General features: G+C 49.3%; 1 protein-coding gene across 1 annotated transcript in view; it reads left to right on the forward strand.

Moving 5' to 3' along the window:
• Positions 1 to 1,564: 1,564 nt before the first annotated feature.
• Positions 1,565 to 24,889, forward strand: part of PACSIN1 (protein kinase C and casein kinase substrate in neurons 1) — a 57,956-nt gene continuing 34,631 nt past the window's right edge. Inside the window, exon 1 of the mRNA XM_004389831.2 lies at positions 1,565 to 1,758. The gene's annotated coding sequence lies outside the window, so the exon portion shown is untranslated. The remainder of the gene's footprint in view (positions 1,759 to 24,889) is intronic.

Genomic DNA, 24,889 nt, shown 5'->3' on the forward strand with positions numbered 1-24,889 from the left:
TGGATTTTCCCTGAAATTCCTCTGCCTTCTGGCCCACCTGGCTCATCAGAATGCCAGCTATCATTCAGCACCCAGTCAGAATGCTGCCTCCTCCAGGAAGCCTTCCTCTGAACGGCCCGAAAGCAGAGCCCTCAAACCTTCTCTACATTGTCCACTCACTTGGCTGTCCTGTTCAGCTTTGGTGTGGGTGCTGGCATCTGGCCACCCTGACTAGGTATTGAGTTTCTCAGGCTCTAATACCTAATATGCAGTTGGTGCTCAGATCATTCTTATTGAATGGGTCACTAAAGGCATGAATGTGCCTCTGGCACCAGTGGGTGGAGAGGGAGGGCAAGAAGTATAAATATATGTGACCAGCCCAGGTGAAGTAATAGGGAGTGGTACAGTCTGTGGCAAACTAGAGTCTGCATGCCTACCTGAGGGGCTTACATTCAAACTCAAAATTCAGCCTTTCCCCGTAAAAGGCTGGGACCCAATCTGGCCCTGACTACTCTCACTTTCTTTCCTTTTCTCTACCTTTATTTTTCTACTTCATGCATATCACTTTAAAATACATTCTATAGGGTTGGTATGAGTAGGAATCAACTCGATGGCAAAGGGTTTGGTTTATATACTATTTATTTTATTTAATATCTGTCTTCCCTCACAAACATGAACTACCCAAGGGCAGAGATTAGGTCTGTTTTATACTTTGCTGTAGTCCAACTCCTCATCAATGACTGGCACATAGTATGCCTTCCATAGATCAGTGCTAAATGGGTCATCAACCCCCTGCACCTCTCTCTGCAGTGAAGAACGCAGCCCACTCCCCTCTGCAGTGCCTGGGCTCCAGAAGCACTCAGGGTTCAAGGCAGGAAGAATGAAGACCGTTGGGGGGTCGCTTTTTAGGCCACAGCCCCCTCAGAGAGCCCCAAGGAGATGGCGTGGAGTCTGCCTTGGCGACAGCAGGTCCAGCTGGAACTAGGGCACAAGGGTTAGTGACTCTGTCCCATGGGTTCAACAGGGCACTTCCGGGCGAAGCTGGCGGGGGTTGGGTGGAGTGGTGGTGGTGGAGGGCGTCTCTGCAGAGGGCTCTCCTCCCCGCCAAACACGAAACATACCCACCATACGCGCATATCCATAAGCACCCGCACATACCAGGAGACGAGGAGACACAGGAATTAGGAGAGGCCAGAAACCTACAGAGCCGGAGGAAAGGCCAAGAAAGTGAAGAAAGAGCAAAGAGGGGAGGGGAGCGGCACCCCTGGGCCCAGAGTGCGCCTTCAGACGGTCTGGGGAGGAGAAGGGCGCAAGGGCGGGAGATGCTCCCTGCACCCGCCGCATGCAGAGCCCCCCTCCCTCGGTCGGGAGCACCCCCGGAAGGAGGGAGCCCAGGCTGGGGAGCTGGGGGAGCGGGCGAGCGGGTTGGGGGGTACCCAGGGCACTGGCTAAGCCGGTTACTGCCTCCTCAGCAGTCGCGGAGCTTCCACCTGCGCAGGCACCGCGCCGCCGTGCCCCGCGCAGCCATTGGCTCGCTAAAAATGCCTCTCTAATCTGCGCTCATCTGTGCACGCCTCCTTTTCAGCCTCCCCCTCCTGCTGCTCCTCAGATCTGACCTTCCTCCTTCCCGCAGCCCGGGAGAGATCTGGGAGAGACGCGGTGGCGGCGTCTGCGCCAGCCTTCTCCTCCCCCGGGAAGTCTAAGGGCTTGAGGCCGGGCCCGAGACGCCCCGCTTCGGCCCGTGGCGCCGCCGATGGTGCCTGGCGCTCCTGCCCACAGGTAGGGGGTCTCTTCTTTGGATGGGCTATCTAGGGGTCCAGCCCGGGAGTGTGTATTTGCGGTCAGGGCAACAGGCCAGAGCCTGGGGAGGGTTGGGCATTTACCTGAATAGAAGTGGGCGCGTGGCCGGAGGTGCTTTGCAGGCGCCGAGGGTCGCTGGCATCACTCAGGCAGTGCCAGGATGCCCTGCGCTGGGCTCCTTGAGAGTGGGGGTTGGCAGCTGGCAGTGGAGGCCTTTACCCTGGGGAAAGTGCAGGCAATAGGTTGCTTGGGAAGCTGGGGAATGGGCGCCGGTGATCCCAGTGTCTGGCTTGGGGCTTTCGGAAACCGGCTGAGGGGGGTGGGCTGGTGCCAGCTTCTTGCGTAGGCTATTTATGGATCAGAGTGGGCTGGGGAGAAACACAGCAGCAGATGCTTCCTGTCTGGTTTGTGATTAAAGGTATTTCCTTCTGTTCCCCTACCCCTTCCCCCACAGCTGATATGGGGGGAGGGAGGCTGAGAAGGAGGTGATGCTAAAAGGCCCACAGATACAGCAGAATAGATGATCTGCCTGGCACTGCCCAGACCCTTGCTGCTTGTTGGAGCCATCTCTCCTTATTTTTTGCCTTACAAGATGCCATTGAAAGAATTAAAGGGTCATCAGGGGTGGGGGGCACAGCCAGCTTGGCCACAGCCAGCTTTAAACCCCAGCTGCTCCCCACCTACCACAGCCCAGCTTTGCACCCCACGTGCAGTGACACATGTGGCTGCTTTTCTCTGGGCAAAATCATAAATAACCCACATTGCCCGGGCTGCTGGTGTCGCAGGGATGCAAACGGAACTGTCTATTAATGATTTTGGAGGTTCTGTCCCTATCCACCTGGCCTTCCCATCACATGTCCAAATCACCACTCACAAGCCACCTACCAGGAAGCTTCCCCGATACCCCAGGTGAAATGCTTGCCTCCTGCCCCGTGTTCTCTGACCCAGCCTGCCCTGTGGCTTGGTTATTTATGTCTTGTCTGTCACCCTCTAGACTGCAGGTGCCTTCAGGGTAGGAATCTGTCTGATTCATCCCTGTCACCACCCTTGCACCTGACCAGGGTCTGGCACCAAGTAGATGTTTGTGGAATGAATGAATGAGTGAATAAATGAACTTGAACTCTGGGAAATGGTAGGAACCTGAAGGAAGGAAACCTGAAGGAGCCCTCCTGGGTTTTCCTTATGTTCCCCAGGACCAAAGAGCCACCAAAAACAGACTGTTCTGTTTAGGCCCTTCCTAGACCTGGAATGGATAGGGGTGGGGTGGAAGGTGGCTCAGTCATTTGGAGATACACGCCGCAGTCCCGCTGGCTCCAGAGGGTCTTGCTGGTCCCCTGTTTGAGAGCCCTGGCTTGATGCAGGCTTGGTAGAAGGCCTGAGTAGGAAGGTCTGGCTCTCTGGTGCCTCTACCTTCTGTCCTAACCCTTAGGAAAATCCAAGTGAGCATCAGGGAGGCTGGGAAGGCCCAAGCCTGGCCATTCTCAGCCTCTGGGGTCCTCATAGCAAGCTGTGAGCAAGTCTCATGACTCCATTGCATGGATGAGCAAACCCAGGCCAGAGGAAGGGGCTGCCACCAAGGGTTCTGGCTGAGCCACAAAGCCTGTGTTTGTGAAGGACATTGACATTTGCAGAACCCCTTCCCAGCCTTGTTCCTGTGACAGCCCTGCCTGATAAGACATCTGCAAGATGCTCTTGTCCTGGTCTTACAGAGGAGGAGACTGCGGCCCAGACAGGGTCAGCAGCAGAGTCAGAGACTGCACTGAGGTCCGGGCTCCAAGTCCAGAACTCTTTCCACTGAACTTGAGGGAGTGAGGGAGGAGGCGTTGGGGCAGCAGACTGGGGTCAGAGCATTGGGTTGTCATCGAGCCCAGAGGCCCCTCATCTCTGGCTCTGTCCTGGCCCCTAGTAATGGAGGACTGTGCCTGTAAGTGCATCCTCCACTTGCCTGTAGAGAGAGGCAAGTGGAAGGTGTGTTAGTTAATGCCTGCAGCTGGCTTGGCTTGGAGGCGCTGGGGGAGAAAGGCAGTAATAATAATAACTAACATTACACAGCATTTGCCATGTGCCAGGTCCTGTTCTAACTACTTTACGTGTATTAACTCATTTAATCCTCCCAGTAGCCCAATGAGGTAGGTACTATTATTATCCCTATTTTATAGATGAGGAAACTGAGGCCCTGAGAATTATCTGTCCAAGGTCACACAGTTGGAAAGCCGAGGAGCTCGGATTTAAATTTAGGCTCCAGAGTCGATAACCTATATTCCCTAATTCAAGAGCAAGGGGGCTGTAGACCTAGCTGCAGGGGACTTGCTGTCTCCATGGAGATACGGGATTCAGGGACTCGATAGCTAAAGTCCATGTATGGTAGTGTGATGTTTGTGGATGCTCAGAATAATAACACCCACATCAATGGCTCCCCCTGAGCACCTACTGTGTGGCAGGCAGAGTGATGTTTCTAAGATGCACACCCGATTCTGCCACTCTGTTGCTCTGCATCCTGCAGTGGCTCCCCATTGCCCTGAGGAGAAAGTGCAGTCTCCCTAATGTGGCCCTGCCACCCTCCCCAGCCTAGGCTTCCTCTCCCTCTCACCCTCCCTTTGCCCTCCAGCTGCTTCAAACTCCTTTCAGTTCCTCAAATAAGTCATGCCTCACTCACCTTAGCGCAGGCTGTCCCCCTGCTTAGAACACTCTCCCTCCTCCTCCCTCCCCATATGCCTCACCTTCAGGGGTCCACTGAAATGTCTTTCCTGCCAGAAGCTTCCTTGGCTTGGCTGGGAGCCCTGCCAAAGAACCCCCTTCCCTGCACCTTGATCACCTCTCCTGGGGCCCCCTCAGCTCACACAGTATCCTCTCAGCCTTTTGATTGTTGTCTCCCCCCACTAGGCTGTGAAGTCCTTGAGGGTAGGGTCTGTGTGCTGTTCTCAGTGTCTGCAGTACGTTGGGGAATAAATGAATGAGTGAAGATTGGTCCCATCATATACTTTCTCTCTTCACCAATCTCAGGGCATATTTATCATTCTTCTTCTCCCTGGTGGTGCAGTAGTTAAGAGCTCTGCTGCTAACCAAAAGGTCGTCAGTTTGAATCCACCAGTCGTTACTTGGAAACCCTATGGGGCAGTTCTATTCTGTCCTGTAGGGTCGCTGTGAGTCGGAATTGACTCCATGGCAATGGGTTTTGGTTTCTCTCAATAGGAGATGAGGAAACCATTCAGAAATATTTACATGTAATCCCCTAGCCTACGCTGGAGAAATGAAACTGGCTATGGGCCTTGAAGCATAGAAAGGACAGGGGAGGACACTGGGGTGGGGGGCTTCACTCATCCTGGGGAAGTAGGTGGGGAGGGAGTTGGGGAGGAGTGGCCATGCCAAGCTGGGCTTGGCTTGGTTTTACATTTTTTTTAAAGAGAAAAAAAGCTTTTACTTTTTTTCTTCTTATTAAAGTAATACGTGTTTGTTGTGGAAAATTTAGAGTGTACTGGAAAGCCAGTAAGGATGAAGAAAACCCATTAGCCATCGTTAGATCCACCAGCCGTGGGCACTTTGTGGTTGGCTTCCAGCAGGGTTATAGTGGACAGGCAGGAAGGGGAGGGCTGTAGCTGGGGACTGGTGGGGCAGTTTGGGGTCAGGGTCAGGAGGTAGACTTCAAGGGAGGCAGGGATTCGTGCACAGGAGAAGATGGTCCCCAGAGCGTCACTTGTGGTAAGCAGGGATGGAAGCAGGATTGGGAAAAGGAGAAGTGAAGCCCCAAGGCAGTCCCAGCAGCACCCTCAGTAAGCCCCACAGGGCCCTCTGGAGCTAGAGTGGCCCTTCAGAGTTGTGCTGATTTGCTTGGAATGGTCAAACGTTTAGACCCTACCATCACCCATCAGGTGGGAGTCCTTGGGTGGTGGTGCAAATGGTTAATGTGCTCAGCTGCTAACCGAAAATTTGGAGGTTTGAGTCCACCCAGAGGTGCCTCAGAAGAAAGGCCTGGCTTTCTGAAAAATCAGCCATAGAGAATCCTATGGAACATAGTTCTGCTCTGACACACGTGGGATAGCGATGAGTGTGAATCAACTCAATGGCAACTGGATTAGTTTGGTTTTGGATCCATCAAGCACTGGGTGTGGGCTGCCCCAGGATGTCATGACCACGGGCAGGCGACTCTGCAGCTGGGGCAACCCCGGAAGGAGGTGCCAGCTGAAGGTGTCTCAAGCACCCCCAGAAGTGGGGGCAACAGGTCCTTCCTTGAAGCGAAACCTGGGTGAAGTCTCACCATGTCCACCAGTGTCCACCATCAGGAATGGATGGGAAGAAGGGAACTGGACAGATGGGCTGGAGAGAGAAGACCCACTGGAAACTGGGCCCAGCTGACTGTGGGGAGACGGGAGCCAGGGTTCACATCCATGCAGTCTGGATCCAGGGGCTGTGTTCTCAACCTCTATGTCATAGTGTCTCTTGTTAAGGAGTGGGGGTGATGTGTCTCTTAGAGATTGGAGGTGCCCGAAGACTAGGGTGCTCATGGAAGATCTTACTCAGGAGGTAGCTCTAGAAGGGAGGGATGGTCAGATTCAGAGAGGCAGAAGGTGGGCATTCCAGGCAGAGTGACCCCAGGGACAAAGATGCAGAGGCTGGAACATGAGAGGTGGGTCGAGGGGCAGGCAGGAAACCAGTCCAGGAACATGAGGGGAGGAAGTGGGAGATGAGGCTGATGGGGCAGCAAGTCTGGATTGCTGATACCTGGGCTTTTTAAACCACTTCCCTCGCTGAACTTGTCCACGCCTCCTCTGCCCCAGCTGGGCCTCCCCAGGGCCACACACAACCCTGACCTGCTGGGGTCCAGCCTTGACCCAGCTGCCAGAGGAGAAGGGGCAGGGCAGGGCACGGGGCTGGGGTCGGGGTCAGGAGGTCCAGGGAGAGGTCCTGGCCCTGACATGAACTCACAAAGGGGCCTTGGGCTATTCAGCTCCTTCCCTTGGACTCAGTTTTCTCTTCTGTCTTTTACTTTTAAACTTTTTATTGTTTAAAATCTAAGTATTTGCAAAAACAGAATAGCTTAATGAACCACCATGTATCTATCACCTAGCTTCAACAATTATCAACTCATGACCAGTCTTGTTTCATTTCTACCCCACTGACTAACTAGTAATTTAAAGCAAATCCCAGACATCAGTTTACTCATAAATATATCAGGATAAGAGCTTTTTGTAAAGTAATCACAATACCATTATTATACCTAAAAGCACCTGTTGCCACTGAGTTGATCTGACTCATAGCGATCCTATGGGACAGAGTAGAACTGCCCCATACGGTTTCTTTATGAGAGCAGACTGCCACATCTTTCTTCCACTGAGCGGCTGGTGGGTTTAAACTGCCGACCTTTTGATTAGCAGCCAAGCGCTTAACCACTGCGCCACCAGGGCTCATTTTTTATTACACCTAAGAAGTAATAATTCCTTTATATAATTAAATATCTACTCAGTATTCACAGTTCCAATTGTCTCAAGCATGTCTTTTTTTTTTAATTAAAAAAAAAAAGGTTTGTTTGAATCAAGATCCAAATAAGGTTCACACAATGTGATTGGTTGATATGTCTTAGTCTCTTTTTAAAATTTGTATTATTGTGGTAAATATATATAACATAAAAATTACCATTGTAACCATTTTTAAATATACAATTCAATGGCATTATTTATATTCACAATGTTGTGTGACATCACCACTATTTATTTCCAGAACTTTTTTTTAATCACCCCCAACAGAAACTCTGTACCCATTAAACAGTAACTCCCCATTCCCACCGCCTCCCACCCCCCCAGCCCTTGGTAACCACTAGTTTACTCTCTGTCTCTGCATTTGCCTAGTCTAGATACTTTCTTATAAGTGGGAGCATACTGCCTTAGTCTCTTTTAATTCATAGTTTTCCTCTCCCTCTTTTTCTTTTTCCTTTGCAATTTAGCTATTGGAGAAACCAGGTTATTCATCCTGTAGAATTTCCCAGAGTCTAGATTTTGTTGACTGCATGCCCGTGGTGTAGTTTAACATATTCCTCTGACCCCTCTGTAAATTGGTAGTTGGATTCATCTGTCTTTTGATACGTCCTCATCCAGTCATCAGTAAATCCTCTCAGCCCTACCTTCAAAATATACCTAGAATCTGACCACTTACCACTACCTCTGCCGCCCTTCCTTCTAAGCCTCTACTATCGCTATTCTGATTGTTACAACAGCCTCTACCTGGTGCCTCCTCTCCTCTGCCATTCCTGCCCTAGTAGCCAAAGAAATCCTTTTAAAATCTAAATCAGATCACGTCCCTTCTCTGCTCAAAACTCTTCAGTGACTCTCCTCTCCTGCAGAATAAAACTCAAAGTCCTATAACAGCCTATGAAGCCCTCAATGATCTGGCTGCCTAATACCTCTGACCTCATCTCTGGCCCCTCCAGCCTCACTGGTCTCTAGGCCATTTCTTGGTCATATCAAACACCCTCCTGCCTCAGGGACTTTGCACTGCTGTTCCCTATGCCTGGAATGCACTTCCAGGGGCTTAATGAGTAACGAGTGCCCAGAGGCAATCTTTAAATTGTGCTCCCCCCCAGTTCAAGTGCCCAGGGGCAGTCTCTAAGTTGCACCCCCCCCCCCAATTTCAAGATGAATAGACATTGATAGCAGTGACACATCAACAGAAACACCTCACCCCCTCTTGTCCCGCTGCCTCAGTCAGGAGCCTTTCATATTTGTGCTGCCTCGGAATGTCATTCCACGCCTCGTCTGGTGCTCTCTTGGACTTGCATCCAGGGACAAGTGTCCCCCTTTGCCTACCTCATTAGGCCTCTGTGTACTCCCCGCCCCCACAGATCTACATGATGTTCATGTCTCCATTCATTCACTCCCTCAGAGAGAGAGGCCTTCCCCAAACCCCTTCATCTAACATTGCCGCTCATTCTCCGTTCCCTGATCCTCCTTCATTTTCCTTCGTAGTACTTATCTACTCCTGACATTATAGTCTTTAGTTTCTTGTCTATCTATCCTACTGGCCATGAGTTCCATGAGGGCAGGGATGGCGTTGGGGCAGGGCAACATGCCTCTGCCCCTTCCCTGCCCCTCACCCTTCCCCACAGAGCAGACCTCCTCCTCCTCTTACACTGCTTCCTGTCAGCTCCTCTCCGGTGTTTCCTGAAAAATAAAACAATCCCATAGTGGAGCACGGCCCTTCATGGTTTACAAAATACTTCCTGTCCTGGGCTGACTTCCCTAGAAGCAAATCTGGAGACAGATTCCTGGGCAAGTAATATATTGCAGGTTTGCTCCCAGGAGAAGGGAGTGAGGGAGCCCTGGAGGGTGGGGAAGGAGCTAGGGAAAAGGTATGCTTCCAGCTGAAGTCTAGCTCTAGTCTGATCCTATGGAGAGTTCTAGAGCATCAACAGCAAGCCTCACAGGGTGGTCCTTCCCTGAGGCAAGGGCCAGGCCTTCCCCAGTGGCAAGGTGGCCATTGACTGTGATACAATCCCAGGCATCTCTAGGTGGGGCAGCTCCCATTAACCTAGAGCAGCTCTTAGGAGAAGGGAGTGGCTGTGAGCTACTGGCAGCCAGTACCCCTAGAGGCTAGGCGCTGGGTGCCCACCTGGTAGGGGGATGCTGACAGCACCTCCTCCACTTCCATTATCAGTTTTTGCATTGAACCTTGCCACAAGCTTATGAGGAAGGCATTTATTAATTATCATTATTCTCACTTGATAGATGAGGAAGCTGAGGTTCTCAGGGGTGAAATGACTTGGCTGGGGTTGCACAGCCAGGAAGGGGTAGACCTGGAGTTTGAGCCCAGATTCTTCCTTAGCATCTTCTGATTAATAAATTGTCTTCACAGCTGCTGGTTCATAGTTTAGCTCTCATACATTCATTCAACAAATACGTATTGAGTGTCGACTGTGTGCCCCGTACTGAGCTGGGTGCTGGGCATTCATTCAGTGGTGAATGAAACATGCTTGGCCCTTGCCCCCTGGAGCTACCAGTCTGTGTATCTGTCCAGCATTTAGCTCCTCATCACCACCCTAGTTATCCATGTTGAGCCCTCAGCAGCCCCAACTTCCATAATCACAACTGATATTTTTTGAGTGTTTACCATGTGCCAGGCACTGTGCTAAGGCCCTTATGTTGATTAGCTCACTTCTCCTTCACAGCGCCCCATGTTCAGATGGGTAAGCTGAGTCCCCAGATGGTGCAAACAGTTAACACACTCTGCTGTTAATCAAAAGGTTGGAGGTTCAAGTCCACCCAGAGGGGCCTCAGAAGAAAGGTCTGGCAATTTACTTCTGAAAAATCAGCCATCGAAAACCCCGTGGAGCACAGTTCTACTCTGACACACGTGGGGTTGTCATGAATTGGAATTGACTCAATGGCAACTTTTTTTTTTTTTTTTTCTTTTTTTAAGCTGAGGCTGCAGAGGGGCTTAGGACATCCAGCCAAGGTCTTTGTGGTTGAGCTGGCATTCAAACTCTGGGTTCTGACAAACATCTGAAGGCAGCCTTCCCTGCCCCTGTGTCGCCTCCCCCAGTCCCACCCACAGCAGGGTATCTGGTGTCGCCCCTATCAGCAGCTCCATCAGACACCAGGCCGCCGCCATCGCTTGCTGTCCAGGCGTTGGGTGACTGGCCGCCATCTCCCCTGCCCTACTTGGCCTTGCCCCAGATGGGCACCGCTGATGAGACACCTCCCCCACCCCACAGGGCCAGAATCCCTGCCTCCGCCCCCACCCGCTAGCCCCCTTGTCAATGGCCCTGACTGGCTGGGCAGGCCCTTCTGCCAGCCCAGCATAGCCCGGATATTGGCGCACCCCCTCCCTCCGTGCCAGTTGGCCTGGTAAGCTGAAAAGCTGGCTGGGCTCAGATGCCCCTGGAAGGGCCAGAGGGGGTGGCTTGGGGTAGCAAATCACAGCAGGCTTCCTTGCTGCTTCCCTGCTCCCCCAAACAGGGCCAAGACAAGCCTGACACAGAGAAACCAAGTCACAGAATTTCTGCCTGAAGGATGTAAGAGTGCGGAGGGCCCCCCAGACTGCCTTGGTGATGAGGATCTGTAAGGAGTGGCATGAGGGTGGGAGCCCCAGGCCTGCGTCAGCTCCAGATCCCTGAACCCCTCCAGCTTTCCCTAGGACCCTGTGATTCCCACACCCCTCAGGCCTCTCTCAACCACTGATCAGCTGAGGGGGGCCTGTGCCCCATTTGACAGTACTCTGGGAGTATTCATGTGGATGGACACGAAATAGCATGCAGATCACATGGAAACAAGCCCTACTTCCTATAGGTGTGGCCAGTGGGGCAGTTACCCTGCTCCGAGCTTGGCTGGCTGGCTTGCTGGCTGGCTGGGGTACTATGGTCTGCAGAGAATCCAGGTGTTCCCGGCAGAGGCTGGGGGAATGCAGGGTCTGGGACAAGAAGAGGAGCCCAGAGAGCTGTGGCTGTGCCACCTTTACTGCAAGTTAATGTCCAATTTTCATGATATTTTTCTCCTCGACAGATGGTGATTTTTCTAATACGATCATTTTGTTTGCATTTATTAGCTAAACTTATTCCCAAAAAAAGAACTTTCCCTCTTCACCTATTTGGTTGCTCCGAAATACAGTTCATATGGCAGGATAAAGGCTCACTTCTTTCCCTTTATTTATTAACTTCTAGAGAAATGAGTTGGGGTTCTAGCAACTTCCCAAGGTGACCAACCAATGAGTATTTTTTTTCCTATATAAAAGAATATAAAATAAGTTGTACATTTTAACAAATTAACAGAAAGCCAACCCATGTTGCCACCATTTAGGTCCAGAAATCAAGCATCGCCACAACTCCAGAAGACCACCTAGGACCCTTCCCCACCATGAGCCCCTGTCTTCTCCAGCAGGACCCACCATCCTAAATAGTTAGAGTTATTAGCTACTTTGTTTTTGGTTTTACCACATAAGTATACATCCAAAACAAAATAGTCTTCTCTTTTATAATTTTAATTAATGGGATTAATTATGTTGTTTTTTTTTTTTTTTTACCATTTCACCATTTTTAAGGGCAAAATTCAGTAGTAGTAAGTATATTCACAATGCTGTGTAATCATCACCATGATTCCCAGAATTTTTTATCACCCCCAAAAGAAACTCTATGTCCATTAAACAATAACCTCCCATTCCCCCATCCCTCCAGCCCTGGTAACCTCTAATCTACTTTTTCAGTGGGTTGAAAAAATGGCTATGATATTTCGGAAGTAGATCACCAGGCCTTTCTAGATCACAAGGTGCCTCTGGGTGGATTTGAACTGCCCATCTTTTGGTTAGTAGTCCAGCACTTAACCGTCTGCACCACTCATGGGCAGTTCTCTCTCTTTCTACACACACACACACACACACACACACACACACACACATATATAATTAAGCTATAATTCACATACCATAATATTTACCCCTTTAATGTGTACAATTCAGTGGTTTTTAGTATATTCACAAAGTTGCTCAATCATTACCACTATCTAATTCCAGAACATTTTCATCACCCCACAAAAAACCTTTGTACTCATTAGTAGTCATTCTCCATTTCCCGTTCCACCAGCCCCTGGTAACCACTAATCTACTTTCTGTCTCTATGGATTTGCCTATTCTGGACATTTCAAATAAATGGAGTTATACAAGCCTTTTGTGACTGACATTTCATTTAGCATAATGTTTTCAAGGTTCATCCATGTTGTAGCATGAATAAGTACTTCATTCCTTTTTACGGCTGAATAACATTCTTTTGTATGAATGTACCACATTTTGTTTAACCATTCAGCAAATGATGGACATTTGGGTTGTTGTTTCTTCTTTTTGGTTATTATGAATAATACTTCTAAGAACATTTATGTACAAGTTTTTGTGTGGGCATATGTTTTCATTTCTCAGGTATATACCTAGGAGTGGAATTGCTGGGTCGTATGGTAACTCAGTGTTTAATCTTTTAGGGAACTGCCAGACTGTTTTCCTGAGTGGCTGTACCATTTTACATTCCCACCAGCAGTGTATGAGTGCTCTAATTTTTCCACATGCTCACCAACACTTGCTTTTGCCCTTCTCTTTTTTATCATAGCCATCTTAGTGGCTGTTAAGTGGTGGCTCACTGTAGTTTTGATTTGCATTTCCCTAGTGACTAATTATATTGAGCATCTTTTCATTTGCTTATTAGTCATTTTTATAGGGCAGAGAAAGGAGGCGACTTGCCCAGGGGCACCCAGCTACTATGTGGCTGTAGAGCACCAGAGTTGGATCCCTGATTTAGCTCTCCCTCTTGGGGGCCTCACCTAGCACAACCCACATCCTCCAAACCTCCAAACTCGGCCATTCCCAGTGCCTGGGCACCCCCACTCTTCTGTGTAGCTCTCAGCCCCTCTATTCCTTCAAGGAGAAGACTTTGATTTCCCTAGCCAAGAGGGGCTTGTCCTCATAGGATGAGCTCCTGTGGCACCCAGGATGTGGGAGGCAGCACTTGGACAAATCGTCCACGGTCACATTTGGGAAAAACTGGGTTCAACCAAGCTAAGGAGGTTTCATTACTGCATGACTCATCAGTGCCTTTACTGTACACTTAGGTATTGTGAATGTCAATAAAGAGACTCTAATAAATAAATTATGGTACATACATACAATGGAATGCTACGCAATGATAAACAACGATGATGAATCCTCGAAACATCTCACAACATGGATGAATCTGGAGGGCATTGTGCTGAGTGAAATTAGTCAGTCACAAAAGGACAGATATTGTATGAGACCACTATTATAAGAACTCAAGGAAAGCTTAAACACAGAAGAAAACATTCTTTGATGGTTACAAGGGTGGGGAGGGAGGGAGAGGGGTATTCGCTAGATAGTAGACAAGAATCATCTTAGGTGAAGGGAAGGACAGCACACAATGCAGGGGAAGTCTGCACAACTGGACTAAAGCAAAAGCTAAGAAGTTTCCTGATCACAACCAAACACTTTGAGGGACAGAATAGCTGGGGCTGGGGACCATGGTTTTGGGGGACATCTAGGTCAATTAGCATAACAAAGTTTATTAAGAAAATGTTCTGCATGCCACTTTGGTGAGTGGCATCTGGGGTCTTAAAAGCTTGCAAACGGCCATCCAAGAGGCATCAATCGCTCCCAACCCACTTGGAGCAAAGGAGAATGAAGAACACCAAAGATACAAGGGAAATATTAGCCCAAGAGACTAAAAGGCCACATAAACCAGAGACTCCCTCAGCCTGAGACCAGAAGAACTAGATGGCGCCTGGTTACCATCAATGACTGCTCTGACAGGGAACACAACAGAGATTCCCTGACAGAGAGAGTGGGAGAAGAGTGTGGAGCAGAACTCAAATTCACATAAAAAGACCAGACTTAATGGGCTGACTGAGACTGGAGGAAGCCCTGAAGCCCTGGCCCCTGGACGCTCTGTTAACCCAGATCTAAAACCGTTCCCGAAGCCCACTCTTCAGACAAAGATTAGACTGGACTATAAGACATAAAATAATACTCATGAAGAGTGTGCTTCTTAATTCAAGCAGATACAGGACACCAAATGGGCGGCTCCTGTCCAGAGGCAGGATGAGAGGGCAGGAAGGGACAGGAACTGGTTGCATGGACACAAGAAACCCAGGGTGGAAAGGGGGAGTGTGCTGTCACATTGTAGGGATTCCAACTGATGTCACATAACAGTACGTGTATAAGTTTTTATATGAGGAATTAACTTGAGCTGTAAACTTTCACCTAAAGCACAATTTAAAAAAAAAGAAAGAAAGAGACTCTAGTGCATGGTGTTTGCCAGACTTGAAGGAAACAGAACTGTACAGTAGCCATGTGTTTGATCTGTGGAGTCTGCTTCCTGGGTTCCAAGATTGGCTCTACCATTCATTAGCCTTGTGACTTTGAGTAAGTACCTTAACTTTCCTCTCTGTCTCAGTTTCCGTATCTGTAGAATGGGAAGATAACAAGAGCACCTCCCTCATGAGGTTGTGGTGAGGAGTAGAGGATATGGTCTATGGGAAGGTCTTGGCTTGCTGCTCTCTAGTAAACCATGTTGGTTGCTAGAGAATGTCCTTTGAGGAACATTCTTTAGGACTTCCTCCTCCCCTTTTACCAGCTGAGAGAGCTTCGTTCTCCTTCCATCTTTCTAGTCATTCAACCAGACCTAGTAAATGCCTACGATGTGCCAGACGTTGTGGTAGGCAGTAGGGATGCAGCAGTGAACAAGAACAGACAAAATACCTTATAGAGCTGGCATTCTGGGGCAGGGTCACAGACAAGAAACAAGTAAGAAGTAAACAAAAAATTATGTCAGGGAGTCATGAGTGTTGCAAAGGAAAAATAAAGCAGGGGTAAGGGGCTAGGGAGTGATGGAAATGGGCTGGCTGTCTTAGATGGGGTAGGGTAGGCATCAGGGACTAATCGGGGACCTAAACAAGGTGAGGAAATGAGCCCTGTGGATATCAGGGGAAGAGCATCCCAGCACAGGGAATAGCAAGTGCAAAGGCCCTGAGGCAGGAGTAAGCTTGATGTGTTTGAGGAACAGCAGGAAGGACAAAATGCCTGGAGTGGAATGTGGGGGTGGGAGGAGTGGTTGGAGGTGAGAGTAAATAAACAGGCCAGGCCTAAAGCATGTGGATCTTGTTCAAAATGAGATGGTGAGTCACTGGAGGGTTTCAGCAGGGTTGTGGCATGTCAAAATTAAAGTTTCATTTTAAAAAGATGACTGTAGCCAACTTAGCCAATAGACAGTAGGGGAGACAAGAGTGGAAGCAAGGAGACCCATTAGGAGGCTACAGCCCCCCGGTCAAGAGATGATGGTAGCACAGACTAATGTGTTGATGGCAGAGGTGGTGAGAAGTGGCTTCTGGATGTATTTTGGATATATTCTGGATATATTTTGAAGGAGAGCCAATGGGATGTGGAGGTGAGGGAAAGAGGAATCTAAGCCTTTGGCTTGAGCACTTGGTGAATAGTGACATCGTTTCCTGAGATGGAGCAGACGGGTTGGAGCAGGCTTGGGAAGAATCAAGAGTTCAGTTTGGAATGTGTCAAGTTCGAGCTGCTTGTTCGACATCCAAATGGTGATGTTGAGGAAGTGGTTGTATTTATGAGACTGGAGATCAGTGGCAGGGTTGGGGTTGGAATATAAAAGTAGGGTATTTAAAGCCACAGCCTGGATGAGATCACCGAGGGGGTGGGTATAGATGAAGAGGAGCAGCCCCAGGCCTGAGTCCTGGGGGTGCCAGCATTTGGAGGCTGGGGAGACCAAAGGGTGAAGGTGACGTGGGAGTGTGATCTGAGAGAAGCCAAGGGGCCAAGTGTGCCAAGTCGGGGATTAGAGGCTTTGGCATGTGGGGTTAGTGGTAGTTAGTGAGGCCCTAAGCCCAAGTGCAGAGGGTTTGAGAGAGAGTGGAGGAGAGGGAGGGGGACATGAGTGCCCTCTGTGATCAAAGGGAGCCAAGATGTAGGGCAGGAGCTGCAGGGCCATGTGGCATTTAGGGAGGGCCTTTTTTTAAATGAGGGAAATCATGTTTCTCTCTTGTTAAGAAAGATTGTATAGAGAGGGAACAACTGATTATGGAGAGAGGGGGAGCATTGTTCCAGCGATGCCGTTGGGTAGCCAGGAGCGGGGAGAGCTAGTGCCCAGTGGGAGGACAGAGCTTAGGAGTCAGGTGTAGAGGATGGGAGCATGTGGGGGTGCAGGTGTTTTGTGTGTGGGTGTGGGGCATTCTCTTCAGGTTGCTCCGGTTTTCTCAGTGAAATAAGCACAGTCAGCTTAGAGTGAGGAAGGAGGCGTGTTGTGAACATATGTCTTTGACACAATCTCTATAGCTGCTGTGTGAAGTAGGTGCCATCATCTCCCTTCCGTAGATGAGAAAACAGGCCCAAGAGGGTCAGGTACTTGCCAGGAAGGAGAACTGAGATTTGAAGGGGGTCTGGTGGATTCCACGAGCACTCCTCTGGGTGTTCATGCAGGAATGTGAACATCAGGATGTGAGTGGACAAACTGACCTCCAGCCTCCCACCCTAGTTCAGCCCTTCACCTGCAGGGAGGACACTGAGGCCCAGAGAGGGGAGGTGACTACCCCAAGGCCACACAGCAAGAAGGTGACAGGGGTGGGTTTGGAACCCCTGCCCAGGGCTTTCAAAATCACTGACCATTGGGCCTCTTCCTCCTGCCCTCTAAGATCTAACCAGTGTAACATACTCAGGTCATTCCATTTCCATTCCTCCCTGTCACCTGGCAGTGCTGCCTTCTGGAGTTCTCCTCAATGGGTCCCTCTCTTCTTCCTGCCTTGGAGCCTCAGTTCAGTTTCTCTGCATGCTGAGACAGCTTCTCGTCTCCATTTCACCAGACCTCAGCCAAGGGCTCCTCAACCCCAACTGCACATTAGAATTTTCTAACTGGGCTGGGGCAGGGGAACTGGTATTTCTTAAATTGAGGAATAACCTACAAATTATAAAGTACATACTTTAAAGTAAGCATGGGACCACTACCTGGGACAAGATATGGAACACTTCCAGCATCCAAGAAGGTTCCCTTGTGTCCCTTCCCAGTTAATACCTGCCCCTTATAACCACTATCTTGTATGACTTCTGTCATCAGGGATCAGATTGGCCTGTTCTTGAACTTCATATAAATGGAATCATGTGGAATGTATTCCTTCATATTCTTTTGTTCAGCATGTCTGTGACAGTCATCCATGGTATTGTGGGTAACAGTTGTTTGCCCCTTTTCAGTGTTGTGTAATTGTCATGGCTCCAGTTCCTGGGGCAAGATTCTGAGCTGGGGATTTGGATGCAAGAGGTTGCTCTTGGGATGAACAAGATTGAGGGATGGAGGGTAGGGTTGAAGGAGAAGTTGGGCTGTGATGCAGTCACACAGAGGCCCCAGCCTGCTCTGCACGGAGCTTGCAGCTGGGATGGCTTTTACATCCAATATTGAGGCCAGAGGGCCGAGCCTTTGTATCCCCTCATTGACCAGTCACTGGAAGCAGGCTGATCCAGGAAGAATGCTTAACCTTGGGTGAGGCAGCTCCTTTCAGCCAAGCACAAGTCCCAGAGAGGGACTCAGCTGTGCGCCATCAGCAGGTGACACTCCCAACAACTGGAGCAAAAAGTGCCTTGAACCTGAATGGGGGGAACCTGGGCACCCACTACAGTCCACCCCTTTGTTCCAGTGGGAAATGTGTGCTCTTATGGTAAGCTTACCCCACCAGGGAACAGTTTCTTCAGGGTTCTGGTTGGTCTTTCTTCTTGGGGAAGCTTACCAGAGGAAGGTTGGTGAGATGAACTATAGCCTCTGCTTGCTGTGGTGGGTCTCAGATGAGGTGACTCTGACCCTCATCTTTGAGGAGTTCCAAGTTTCTGATCATCATCTCATTCTCAGGCCATGCCTGCTGCACTTACCCATTTGAGTGTCAGTATTGATCAAGGGAGTACCAGCAGATGCCCCAGGGAATCAACTGGATGCCAAACATAGTCTTCACTGCTCCCTTTGTATAAAAGTAGCACAGGCTTTTACGGAAGGCTTCTCCTGATGATCAGGGTCAATTGTCTCTGCCAGGACACCAATTCCTTTTTTGCCTGCTAGTCTCTTGCCACAAGGAGCCTGAAAGGAAGCAGTGGCAGCTGTAGCTTTAAGTTTAAAGAAGACCTTGCCGTCTAAGTGTGGAAGTGCTCCCTTTTTGGGAACCAGGATTTCTGAACCTGCAGTGGTCAGAGTTGTGGGGATGGGAAGCCCAAATTCCCCAAATGAGTCACTGCTTATGATGGTGAGTGGGGCCATTGCTGCTTCTACCCTGTAGTCCTTGGAGTCATTGATTCTACCTACTGTGGTCACAGCACCATACACTGACATTAGAGTGTGTACTTTGTCCTGGAAGATGGCACTGCACTCCATCTTTGCCAAGGCACATTTCCAAGCTGACCCCTCACTCCAGCAGGCCAGCAGTTCCCACTTGAAATGTCCCCTGGGTGGTACAGTATGTGATGGGACAGTGGATCCCACAGTCATGTGCCCACAGCCACTCCTTTGCTGGGGGCAGTTTCAGAGGCTTCCTGTGGACTTCCTCGCTAGGACAGCTCTTACCCCACAGGCCAAGGAACCAGTGGGGCTCTGCGAACCACCAAGTACCATATGTCCATTCCAGTTATACATTAGGGACCAGGAAACTGACTACTGACTGGGCCAGTGAGCCCTCTGGACCCACTATGAGCTGAGCTTAGGCTCAGGAGGCATTGCCCCCGCAGGTGCTTTCCCTTCCCCTTCCCCTTCCAGAACCCAGGAGGGCTGCTGCTCACGAGGGCTGTCAGCTCTCCACCTCCCACCAGGAGTCGCCCCGGTTGCCAGCGATGGGTAGGTTACCCAGCTCCAGTTGTTTAGATGCTGCTTCCCACAGTCACTCCCAACCCAACTGTGGTAGGTTGGGCTCCATGGAGAAACAGACTCTGAAATGGAGATTTGCATGCAGGAGGGTCACTGGGAAGTGGGAACACCACTTGTAAGAGTGAAGGGAAGCAGGACTGGACAGAGAGAGGGAGAGGTTGAACCGAGGTACTATGTTAACAGAGGCCTCTGTTGATCCCACAGGGAGTTAGACTTGTTCTGAATTAAGGAACCCAGGCCTGTGTCAACCAGTTATTGGATGCGAGCTGCCCCCCAGAAGGGGGTCCTGAAGTGGAGAGCAAGTCTTGGGGAGGAACCCAGCTGAGAGTTGTCAGAGATGAAAGTATTGGTCTAAATTATACTGAGCTTTAGTAGATATTGCCTAATGGTTTTTCAAAGTGATTGTACCATTTTATACTCCAACCTGCAGTGTTTGAGAAACTAGTTGCTCTGCTTTCTTGACAACACTTGATATTGCCAGTCGTTTTATTTTAGCCATTATGGTGGTTGAGACATTGGTGATTCTGACATTGCAGCCAGGATGGGAAACCACTGTTCCCTGGTGGGTGTGGGGGTGGTCATCTTGATGTGAGGTTTGGGGAGCCCTGGAACCACTCCCACCTGACTGTTATTAAATTCCAAGGGTCTTTTTCAACACCAAATCCTGGCAGACACATGAAAATGGTACCAGACTTGGTTTGTCTAACTCCTTTCAGCCTGAGATTTCAGCTCTGAAGGGTTGTGAGAGGAAACAGAAGTGCATTTTCTCAGGGTTTTGAACAATTTCAGCCCGGTTCAGTCATGGCCAATGAAGTGACACTGCAACAGACCTGCATTTTTTAAATGTGGGTGAACCAGAACGATAACTGGAATGGGAAAAATTATGGGTCAGAGCCCTGCTAGAAACTTAATCTGCCTCTTAGAAAGCAAGGGCAGCGTGTGTGTTGCATAGCAACCAAATCTCTTGACCCGACCTGTTGCTGTGGAGTCGATTCCTACTCATAGCAACCCTATAAGACAGAGTAGAACTGCCCCATAGGGTTTCCAAGGAGCGGCTCTTAACCACTGCACCAGCAGGGCTCCCATCTCTTGACTGGCTGAGTCTAAAACAGTGATGCCCGGCTCCAAGATGGTGGCCAACAGCACCACTTTGAATGTGTGTCGCTCTCCACAGTCCTGGCAATAATCCAGTCTCCTGCATCAGGCTCCTGAAAGGGCTCACTTTGCCTCTCCTGAATCTCCCATTCCAGATCTTCGACCTATAATTTTTCCTGTTCTGGTTAGTGTTCTGGATAAATCAAATTTTAAAAATTCGAGTCTGTTCTGGTTTTCCTTTGTCAGCCATGACTGAACTGGTTCAAAGCCCTGGTTTTTATGCCTGTGAGACCAGGCTTATGCAGGGCTCATGAGAACACTGGGAAGCAGCCAAGGTGACACCTTGTCCAGCGTTTCATGGTCTACAAAATGCTTTCTCATCATAGCTCCTTTGATCCTCACGACAGCCCTAGAAGCCAGCAAGAGAGTACAGTATTAACTCCATCTGACAGAAGAGGAAACTGAGGCCCACCAAGGTCAATTACTTGTGCAAAGTCAAACCACAAGTTAGTGGAAAAGCAAGCCTTGAACCCAAGCTGTGGATTCCATGTCCAGGGCCCCAGATTTACCTAGTTCTTAGTTTGATAGTCTATCCCACCCTCTTCCTTTCAAAAGCAACTCTGGGCCAGTTCGTTGGTGGAGTTTAACACCCTCTGCCCAGTTCCCCAGTATCCCCCCTGCCCCCCATTCTTTGGAACACCCCATCTCTTTGCTCATCACTGTTCTCTTAGAAGTGGGTAATTCCCAGAGCTCTCTGGTTACATGTTAGTCAGACCAGAGCTTCTCCAGCTTTGGTGTGCTCAGGAGTCTCCCGGGGATCTTGTGAAAAGATTCCAATTCTGTAGGTCTGGGTAGGCCTGACATTCTGAATTTCTAGCAAATTTCCAGGTGATGCCAGTGCTGCTGGTCCATGGACCACACTTTGAATAGCGATGTGTTAGACCACTCCCCAACCATGGGCTGTATAGGCAGGTCTTTACTACATGCTCAATATCCCCCATAGGGCTTAGGCAAACACTAGTCAGTTGCCGTCTGGGCTCTGGCATAAGTGTTAGTTACTATGAGTTCACATCTCTTTCTGATGTTCCCATTATGGGCTCAGTTCAAAGCCTCTAGCTCTTAATACCTTTTTCAGAAACACCTCTAGTCCCTCCCTCTTCCAGCTTTCCTCCTCCATCAAAACTCCTAATTCACTTCCTCCCCTCCACTCCCTCCCTCCTCAGATGGATGGGATCTCAGTTAGGCATTAGGAAGAAAGCTGGCTGAGTAAACAAATTTATACTAAAATGTGAATGGCTCTCATCTCTTCCCTTAACTCTTCCAGTATTTATTTAGATGTGATAAAGAAAGAGCTTTGGTTGTTACAAATGTTGATAGTGTGGGAAAGGACAAAAAAAATTGTTTCCTATACTCCAGCAGTTCTCAAACCTAAGTTGATGATTAAAATCGCATGAGGGAACTTCAAAAAAAAAAAACAGGAACACTTGGGTTTTACCCCAGATCAACAGAATCAGAATCTCCAGGGTGGGGCTCAGGAATGTGCATTTTAAAGAAGATTTCGTTTTGGGGAAAGGAGCCCTGGTGGTGCAGTGGTTAAAGTGCTCACTGTTAACCAAAAAAGTCAGTGGTTCGAACCCATGAGCCACTCTGCAGGAGAAAGATGTAGCAGTCTGCTTCTGTAAAGATCACAGCCTTGGAAACCCTATGGGGCAGATCTACTCTTATAGGGTCACTATGAGTTGGAATCTACTCTACAGCAGTAGGTTTGGTTTCTGGTTTTGTTTGGGCACTACTTCCCTAAATTGGGTGCTACTTGTGTTTCCATCCCACCTCCCACGTTTCTAAAGGACGATTACTCAGGATCCTTCTGCCTCACCCAGGAGGTGGCAGAGTGGGAAGAATGAGGCCCTGATGAAGTGTTAAGGGGTCATTCCTGATGGAGCTCCATTGCTTCTAGGCCACTCATCCTCAGTGAGGACCTGAGCTTCTCGTCCTGAGCCTGTTGCCTCATCTCAAAAATGCGGTCAAGCCAGCTACCCACAGCCCACTGCTGCGATTGTAGCTGGAGGGCAGAGAGGTCAGCAGGTTGTGCAGATGCAGGAGATTATGTGCTGGGACAAAGAGCAGCCTGGGATGAGGATGGGGGTGGGGCTAAAACATGATTAGAGGGCTTGGCACCTGGGCTGAAGCCTTGGTCACAATGGCTCATTGGGAATAATTGCTGTGGTAATTATGAAGATTGCACGGGCAAATGGATTCTAGTTTACATTCTGCTTCCCTACAAAGGCCATTGGTAATTGCCTAACTTCCTCCTCATGGTGGGTAAGTGTTGTGGATTGAACTGTGTCCCCCAAAAATATCTGTCAACTTGGCTAGGTCATGACTCCCGGTATCCTATGATTGTATACCATTTTGCCATCTAACGTGATTTCCCTATCACTATAATGTAATGAGATGGATTAGTGGCAGTTATATTGATGAGATCTATAAGATTAGATAGTGTCTTAAGCCAATCTCTTTTGAGATGTAAAAGAGAGAAGTGAGCAGACAGACAGGAAGACCTCATACCACCAAGAAAGCAGTGCCAGGAGCAGAGCGTGTCCTTTGGACCTGAGGTTCCTGCCCTGCAATGCTCCCAGACCAAGGGAAGACTGATGACAAGGACCTTCCTCCAGAGCTGACAGAGAGACAAAGCCTTCCTCTGGAGCTGGCACCCTGAATTTGAACTTCTAGCCTACTGGACCGTGAGAGAATAAACTTCTCTTTCTTAAAGCCATCCACTTCTGGTGTTTCTGTTACAGCAGCACTAGATGACTAAGACAGTAAGAGGCTGCCATGGGGGCCTGGCTGAGGGTCTCTGGCCTGCAGGCCTGGGTTTAGGGGGTGGGGGCAACCTCTGGGGTGGGGGGAGACAGGCTGCACTGCCTACTCCTCAGTATGGTACCTGCCTCCTGGTCGCCAGCACAGAAGCTGCAGTTCAGGACCACTTTCAGCTGAGCAGGCTGGAGATGTGGCAGGCAGTGCTTGCTGACCCATGGGGAGACTGAGGCCAAGGCAGTGACCTGTCATGCCTGTTGGCCTTCCTAGAAGCCTCAGCCCCAGACTCTGCTCAGGATGACATCCTGCAGGGTCCTGTGTCACCTCACTTCTCTACAAAATGAAGGGGTTGAGCCAGATACAATGGCTTTGGGAGGGCCCCTTCCAGTTCTGGATTCTGGGATTCCAGGAGTCTAGCCTTTGGTCCTCAAGTTCCATGGAAGATACATGTGTGGGCTTTGGAGTCGGACAGAGAAGAGTTTGAACCCTGGCTCATTCCTGCTGTGTAGTATTGGGCAGCTAGGGTCAGAGGGCACTGCATTTCTCTGTTCCCCAGATTCCTCTTTAAAAAAAAAAAAAAAAGAGAGAGAATGGTATGCATTTCTTAGGGTTCTTGTTGAGATTAGAAGAGATAATAACAGTGGGCTATATAGCTGACAAGGAGCCCTGGTGGTACAATGGTTAAGCACTTGGCTGCTAACCAAAAGATTGGCAGTTCAAACCCACCCAATGACTCTGTAGGAGAAAGAGCTGGCCATCTGCTCCCATAAAGATTACAGCCTAGAAAACCCTGTGTGGTGGTTCTACTCTGTCACATGGGGTCACTATGAGTCAGAATAAATTTGACAGCACCCAACAACAGCAAACATATAACTGTCACTATTGAGCACATCCTTTGTGGCAGACACAGTTCCAGGGACCTTTCCTTTCCTGGGAGCGTTATGTAACCCTCCCAGCCCCTCTTTGAGGAAGGTGCCGCTATCATCCCCAGGTTACAAGTGAGAAAACATAGTGGAACACACCGGTAGACAGGCTTCCAATAGATGTTAGCTGCTGCTGTTGACTACTCCTATCCTTTTTCTCCTTGGGAAGGTTCTCCAGTGAGGCTGAGCTTCCAGATTTGCCCCATACATGCTTACCTCTCTGTGCCTCTGCTCCAGCTGTTCCTGTTCCTGAGCTGTGCTCACCCTCTCCATCTGAAGCCTCGTGTTAGAAACTAGGGATACAGAGACCAATATGAGATGACCCTGGCACTAAGGAGATGTCAGTAGGACCATAGTTCTCAGCTGGCATGTCCATAGGAGTCATCTGGGGAGCTTTGAGTTACTGATGCCTGGGTCCCACCACGAGATCCTGGGGTGCAGCGTGGAGTTGTATGCGTCTCAGATGGTGCTCATGTGCGCCAGGTTGAGAACCACTCTAAGAGGGGCCAGCAGATAGGCATGGAAATAATAACTGCAGCTAAGTATTGCAGGTGTGGATGTGTGGGGAAAGAATGGGCAAATATGTGTAGAAAGGTCTGTGGGCCAAGGAAAATTTTCCCCATGAAGCATACTAGTGTAATGCTTAGGAGGTCAGTTCTGGAGTCAGATCGCTGGGTTCAGATCCCATCTTGTGTAGCAAGTTTTGTACAGTAACTTGGGCAAGTTACTGCTCTGTATCTCAGTTTCCTCATCTGTAAAATGGGATAATAATGCCTGCCTTATAGGGTAGCTATGCGATTAAGTGAGATAATCCATGTAAAGCATTCAAGACAGTATCTACTCAGAGTAACATGAATGCACCATAATTTATCAATTTCCCCAATGATGGACA

The sequence above is a fragment of the Trichechus manatus genome, unplaced genomic scaffold, assembly GCF_000243295.1.
Source record: "Trichechus manatus latirostris isolate Lorelei unplaced genomic scaffold, TriManLat1.0 scaffold00261, whole genome shotgun sequence".
Lineage (NCBI taxonomy): Eukaryota > Metazoa > Chordata > Mammalia > Sirenia > Trichechidae > Trichechus > Trichechus manatus.